The sequence below is a fragment of the Mastigoproctus giganteus genome, chromosome 3 (assembly GCF_048544385.1).
Source record: "Mastigoproctus giganteus isolate SK-2022 chromosome 3, ASM4854438v1, whole genome shotgun sequence".
Taxonomy (NCBI): domain Eukaryota; kingdom Metazoa; phylum Arthropoda; class Arachnida; order Uropygi; family Thelyphonidae; genus Mastigoproctus; species Mastigoproctus giganteus.
In genome coordinates, this window is record NC_143577.1 from 226,477,605 (window position 1) to 226,484,965 (window position 7,361).

A 7,361-nucleotide genomic window follows, 5' to 3' on the forward strand; every position below is an offset into this window, starting at 1 on the left:
ACTGCCCTCTTCTGAATGGAATCAAGAAGCCTGAGAGAGGTTTTGGGGACACCACCCCAGATGTGGGAACAATATTCCATGGCAGGGCGGATTTGCGATTTATACAGAGTGAGCAGCTGTTTGGAAGAAAAGTAACGCCGAAAAAGAAAGAGAAACCAAGTTTTTTAGATGCAGAGGAAGCAATATTTGTAATGTGCTTGTGCCAAGAGAGATTAGAAGTCAGGGTAATCCCCAAAAGAGATATATCATTTTGCCTAGAAATCGGAGTGTCACCAAAGATAAGCATAGGAGCAGAAGAATCCTTTTTGCGAGATATAAGACACGACTGAGTTTTAGAAGGGTTGAAATCGACTGAGTTGTCTTTGCCCCACTGGAGAATTACCTGAAGATCGGCATTTAAGAAATTGGTAGCAGATTTTCGAGAAGTTGAAGCTGATTGAGCAGGACAAGGTTTCTCAAAATGGAAAGTTGAATGCAATGTGCTATCATCGGCAAAACTATGGATAGGATTTCCAGTCAATGGAAGAAGGTCATTGATATACAAGAGGAAAAGGGTGGGGGAAAGAACTGAACCTTGGGGGACACCGGCATTAGTGGAGAAGTTAGAAGACAGAGAGCCATCTACCATCACCCTCTGTGAGAGATCAGAGAGAAAACTGGATAACCAATTACTAAAAACAGTTGGCAAACCATAAGATGGAAGCTTGTTTAGAAGACTTTTCCAAATTTCCTTAGCAAATTTCCAAGCAGAAGGAAAAACACCTTTGGAATAAGAAAGTGAAAAAAGGCGGCAAAGAATAGGAGTAAGTTCAGGAGCACAGGTTTTGAGAACAAGTGGAGAAATACCATCAGGACCTGAGCTTTCTTAGCATCAAGATTCATCAAAATCCTACTGACATCCTTTTGATGGAAGACCACAGGAGGCATTGAATGTAGCGTGTTGGGAATGGTGGGAGGTGTTTTACCAAGATCATTAAAACACGAGTTGGAAGAAAAATGGGACATTAGCAGGCCAGCTTTATCCTTGGCCGAAGTGACAACAGAACCATCTGGTTTGGACAGAGGTGGGAGCAGAGATGGGCAAACGTTGCGGCCCATAACTTTGGCAAGAGACCAGAATGCTCAGCTTCAATTAGGGCAAGAAGCAAGTTTTTTGCTGTTAGCCTGTTTAAACTCTACTTTGGACTGATTAATAACTGCTTTACAATTTTTGGAAGTTTTGGTGTAAGCAGAATATGAAATTGAAGAAATTAGAAACTAGCCAATTACGATACGCAACGTTCTTCTTTTGAACAGCCTTAGCACATTTATTGGAAAACCAAGGTTTGCCAATAAATGTTTTCCAATAAAGGACGAGATTTTAAAGTGGAACGTGGGATAAAGGATTCCACTCCTGCAAGAATAATTTCACTGACACGATCTGAGCAAACGTTGACATCAGAAGTTTTGAAACAGTAATCCGACCAAGGAAAAGAAGAAAAGAAGTCTCGCAGGTCATCCCATTTTGCATTCTTGTAATGCCAAACAACACGAGGTTGGGAATAGCCATCAGATAAAGGTTCCATTGGAGAAGAGACAATCACCAAGTTGTGATCTGAAGTGCCCAAAGGACCTCTCACTTCGACCGTGTACTTAGAAGGGTTGTTTGTGAGAAAAAGATCAAGCGTATTGGCTGTATGATTAGGATTGTCCGGAATTCTTGTAGGTAAATGAACAATCTGTGCTAGGTCATTAGTAATTGCAAAAGCCTCAGCATCTCGACCTGCTGGGTCGGTGTGACTAGAAAACGGAAGCCAGCTGGAGTTGTGAACATTAAAATCACCAAGGAAAATTACCTCACTGTTAGGAAAGTTGGACTGGAGAAAGTCAAGTTGCAAAGAGAGGAAGTCAAAGAGCTCCAAGTGATTGGTGGAGTTGGGAGAACGGTAGAGACAACAGATGAATTTGACAGGATGAGGTAGAGAGATTTTAAGCCAGAGAAGATCGAAGAGAGGAGATTCCAAATTTCCAAGTCTCTGACAGGGAATATCAGAACGGACATATGCACAAGTACCACCTTTGAGGCGAAAGGAATCATACAGCGAATAATTTGGGCATCCGAGATGAACAGTAGTTGAATCAACCGATAACTGAGATTCTGTCAAAAAAAAGTACATGGGGTTTGGCAGACTGTAAGTGGAAATGGACATCGTTGAGATTAGAATTGAGACCACGTTTTGTTTGTGAAATGAATTAGGAAGTGTTTGGGAGGTTTAGATCTTTTCGCAGATAAGCTTGCTCTATTAGTTTGAAAATTCATGGTGTATTCAATAGTAAGAAAAAGTGACATGCTGTATGAAGTAATGAAATTTTTGGATATGGCGTACACGTGGTAAGAATATACCCAGATCCTTGACATAACGTGGCCTCGACAATGCTCACCGCATACACACTACTCGGACTCCCTCCAGTCACTATCTGGCAGAGTAGAGGTAGCAAGATTATACATTAGCTGATCCGGAAGCCTCCTAGAGAGTTACCAATAGGTTCGGTCCGGTGTACTAACTAGCGGCTGGCCTGCGAACACCGTTTTAGACCTGTACCCTCGAAATGTAAGGCATATTGGATCTGCTACGATGTTCATCATAACCTCAAAAGTTATCAATCATACTGCATGATCAAAGAGATGACCGGAACTTAGCTCTGGAGACTAAACATGGGTTCCACCACTTCAAGCCTCCAATACACTAAGTGGTGGTATTGCACCGGTTGATAAGAGTCATCTACCACCTAGACTTTAATGACTTCATCACATTTGTCAGACATGACTGCTTCTTAACAAACCCATGCTGGGAATTATTCAAGATACCATTCTTGTTGAGATGATCCAGATTGGAATCCTTAACCACAAACGGCATTATCTTTCCTATCACAGAAGTCAAACTCACAGCCTATAGTTACCTACTTCCTCTTTTGTACCACCTTTACAGATTATTTAGGTCTTCTCCAGGTCAAAGAAATCTTCCCAGAACTCAATAACGCGCTCTCATTTTTAGCAGATTGATACACTCATACGCAGCTCCTCTTTGCAGGTTTCTCACCCTTGTAAACTTTTAGCTTCCCTGTGCCTGGGTGAGCTTCCTGACCCAGGAGTTTCAACCCTTCATTCCTTCCCTACCTCGCTTATCTGGAGGACGCCTTCTTTCCTAGTCCTTCCATCTTCCTCTCTGCTTTGACTTTCACTCTTCGACTGTCGCACTGCACACACTTTTCTTCATTATTTTTACTTGGGCTCCGTCCAGGAAGCTCAAGATCATCACCATGGATACTACACTTCGGGTGTCAATTTTTAAAAGAATTTTTTAAATACAACGCTCCAGTAGAGCTAAGGATATTTTTGTACGTACTATACACTGTACTACCTTTAATAACTGAGCGCAATAATTGTTTATTTTTTTCTTATTATCGATTTTTATTTTAAAGATATTCCTTCAGATTAACAAAGAATGCGGTCTAATTTGATTTGAAAATCAGAACACCAAAAACGTGAATGAATGAAAATTCTAAATGTAATCCCTAATTAATTAAGATAAACAGAAAGAAATATAATTATTTCCAGGAAAATAAATCGGATCAGACATTCGTTAAAGGTAGTTGTGGATTTTTAAGATGGCCAGAGATTTTTTCCCCAAGGTTCCTACTTTCTACTGCAACAAAAAAAGTTGAGGACAACTACTCTACATTCATGATCGCTGCAGGCTCTGATTAATCATCGAAGGTGGAAAATATTGTTCTACACTGCGACGACAAAATATTAGAAACAGTACCACCATTTCGATTGATACATGATCAAGGAAATTCAAACCAGGGTACCACGCTGCATAGTTACATGTGAAATGTAGCGGACACACTGAGTTGTACAAGTTAGAGAAGGAGTGGATGCGGAGGGGGAATAACTGTGTGGAAAATGTTAATACGGTGGATTGAATTTATGGTAAATCTGAAAGGAGGACAAAATTCTGAAGCATATTTAAGGAGCTTGTCAGATCAAATGCATCTTGCAATGCTTTATATTTACCCCATTTGGTCTGTTCGGTCAAATTCAAGCAAAACTTACTATCATAATGCTTAAAGTCGCATTAAATCCTTTTCAGCAACTAGACGAATCCATTCTGCGTTGAACTTAGTTGTAATTAAAGCGGGTGGAAATCCTGCAAGATACTGAAGTTCGGTTTCTAATATTTTGGCTGACCGAACAATGTATCTTCATTTATTTATTTTTTTCAGACACATGGCGTCATGGGACTCATTTGCTAAGAAAACGAAGCGGTAGACGTATCTTGTTCGTGAACTACAGGTTTCAAAGACAACAAACTTGTTGCTTATCATAATGAAGCATCTGAAAATGTTGTCTCAGACGTATTTGGTCGAATTTACCGTTTGGAGTCATTGGGAGACTGGAGAAAGGAGAGTCAGAACGCCAAGTTGAGGCACGGATTGGGGTATCACAAAGGGGTATCAGCAGGTTGTGGTATCGGTTCCAAGAAACCCAGACCTTTTGCAGACGTCCAGTTCAGGGCAGTAGACCACAGACAAAGGCCAGAGAGCAATCGATATTTGTACGATACCCAGCTTCTCGACCTCTTTATTTAAGAGAAACCCGAAGCAATCCTCTGTATTACAGGAACACTCAGTTCGATGGAGGTGTATTGAGAGAGGACATCGGTCTTATCTGGACGTACAAACCTCCACATCATCATGAACAAGACCTTGATATGTTGGAGGATGAGGGACTGCCAATGTAAATTTGCCTGCCTGCTCCATCTGACGTACATCCATCTAGCACTTCTAAGACGTCCTAACAGGACTTAATACAGAATGTCCGGACTGTCCAGAGATACTTAATTAGCTGAAACCAGCCCTTGATGCTGCAACAGCTCTTCAATACTTTGATTTTTTCGATGAATTTCAGGTTGATACATGTTTCTAAGGAACGTACTCAAGGCGTTGAAGTGTAATCAAAGAAAGTATACTCATGTTTCTAAGGAGTGTGGTGTATACTCAAGACATTATACACATGCCGTCCACAACAGCAACAAGGATTGTTCCTACAAGTGTACAATACTATGTTTCTGACGTAAGATGTTTCAATGAATTCACAAGTGATAGTCACTCTACAGTCCTTTTGCATATTCGACAATACACTTATCGGAACTTATTTTCAACTACATGAAGGCTGTTCAAAACTCATGGCCCACAGGAATGTAATCAATCCTAAGTGATGTGCGGCACCCAAGTTCAAAACTAGCGTGTCACAAATTTCACGTTGTCTTTTGAAAATATTCCTTTTCATTAATTTTTTTATTAATTTCTTATGCCAGTTTTATGTGTCTTCCTTAGTATTTAAGAATATTATCATAATCATATAATAAAAATGGTGTGTCACGTAATAATTGCTGGATTTTCGTATTTAATGTGTGAATTCCAAAGAGGTCGAATTGTTGGTGCACGTTTAGCAGAGACATCGGTGACTAATGTTTGACTTCGATTATCTGCGAATTGTGGCAGAAAATTGAAGCTGATTGAAAGAAACCACCAAACACCGAAAAGGATTGATTGTAGTCTGACACTACTGCCTTAAAAATAACCGCTGAAGTTAGAATCTCGACAACCCCGTTACTAGCAAAACAGTTGGGCAAGAACTTCATAAAGCTGAAAGTTATCGAAGAGCCGCTGTTGCCAAGCCCCTTGTTACTGATGGTAATGCCAAAATGAGGACATGCAATGGACACATTCGTTAGAAACATATCATATTTTCAGACGAATCATCATTCACATTTTTTCCAACGTCAGGGAGAATTCACGTTTGGCAAATGCTAAAGGAAGTGCATCATCCTGACTGTTTTGTTCCAACCGTCAAACATGGAGAAGGATCAACAATAGTCTGGGTATTCTTTAGGTCCTTTCAACATTTCTCCACAAACGATGCCACGTTTCAAGATGATAACACTCGAATACGCACAGCCAGATGTGTTCAGTCTTGGTTTGATGAGGACGAATCTGAGACTAAGTATCTCCCATGGCCAGACTTAAACGTTATTGAGCCACTGTTTCCTCCACCTTCATCACTCAAGGAACTTGAAACGTTCCTCCAAGAAGATAGTCCAATATTCCTCTTAAGATGGTTTAAGATTTATCTGAATCTATTCCACGTAGAATACCCTTTTTATTTTAAAAGCAAAGGGTAACCCAACACCATATTAATGCACATCTATAACTCTTATCACAGGCGTTTCGATTTTTTTGTCCATCCCTTGTGTATGATCATATTTACACAACATTATTTGCGCATTCTGCGATCCCTTAATTGTTTTGACGAGGGTATTTTATAGGCAATATTTTCAAGATGACGCAAAGCACTCACTGCTCAGATAATAATGAAAAATTGTAGGAAGTTATTGCCGAATTAAGTTCGAAATAGATTTCTCTTTTTAAAGAAAGATTTTTGAAATTTCTCCATCTAGAAAACTCTACAAATTTGAATCTGGGTGGAGAAAGTTGGCCAATAGACTGAGATGAGCATGGGCCCCATTATGTCCCAGAAGTGCTCTTCCGAAGGAAAACCAGGCAATCTTTGGAGATGATAGAAGCACTTCAATATTGCGAATTCGTTGTCTGGACATTTTTGAAGTATTTGAATAGGAATTGTCTTGTTGAAATAATTTCGTCCAGGAAGGGGCGAATCCATGATAGAAGCACAGGTCATGGGATGTTTTCAGTGTAACGTTGGCCATTAAAAGTGCGTTCAGTAACGGTCAAAGACATCTCTGTTTGTCCATGATTCTTCCATACCATGACTTCTGCTGTTAGTATGTGGCGTTCCATAATTCAAAGAAACAATTCTTTCTTTGAATTTGAATTGCAGACATCTTTAGCTCTTTAGGTGTATCAAGATTCAGTTTAGAAGCAAGGATAATCCATTTCCATAAGACAAAATTAATTCAGTACAAATAGTCATATTTTTCGGAGTACCAGGTATGAAGGTGGACGAAGCTCTGATGAATTCTTCCTTTCCATTTTTCTACAGTTTTCGATATCATATTTCGAAAGTTCATATTACAGACCACTTCGCGTGACAACAAGAAATATTTGATTTCGTATTGTATGTCGAAGATGGAGCGTGTTCCATTCCGCATCTTTGATTTTGTTCCTATATAAATCGAGGGCTGAACTGTTATTGGTTGGATCGATATTAGTCGTGGTAAAGTGCGATAAGTGTGTATTTACATACGCAACGTTGTGCTTCAGGCTACAGATGAGACAAAATACAGATGGATGCTGTCCTCGGATCAATGCAGACTTCATTTTGTTTTCCCCATGAG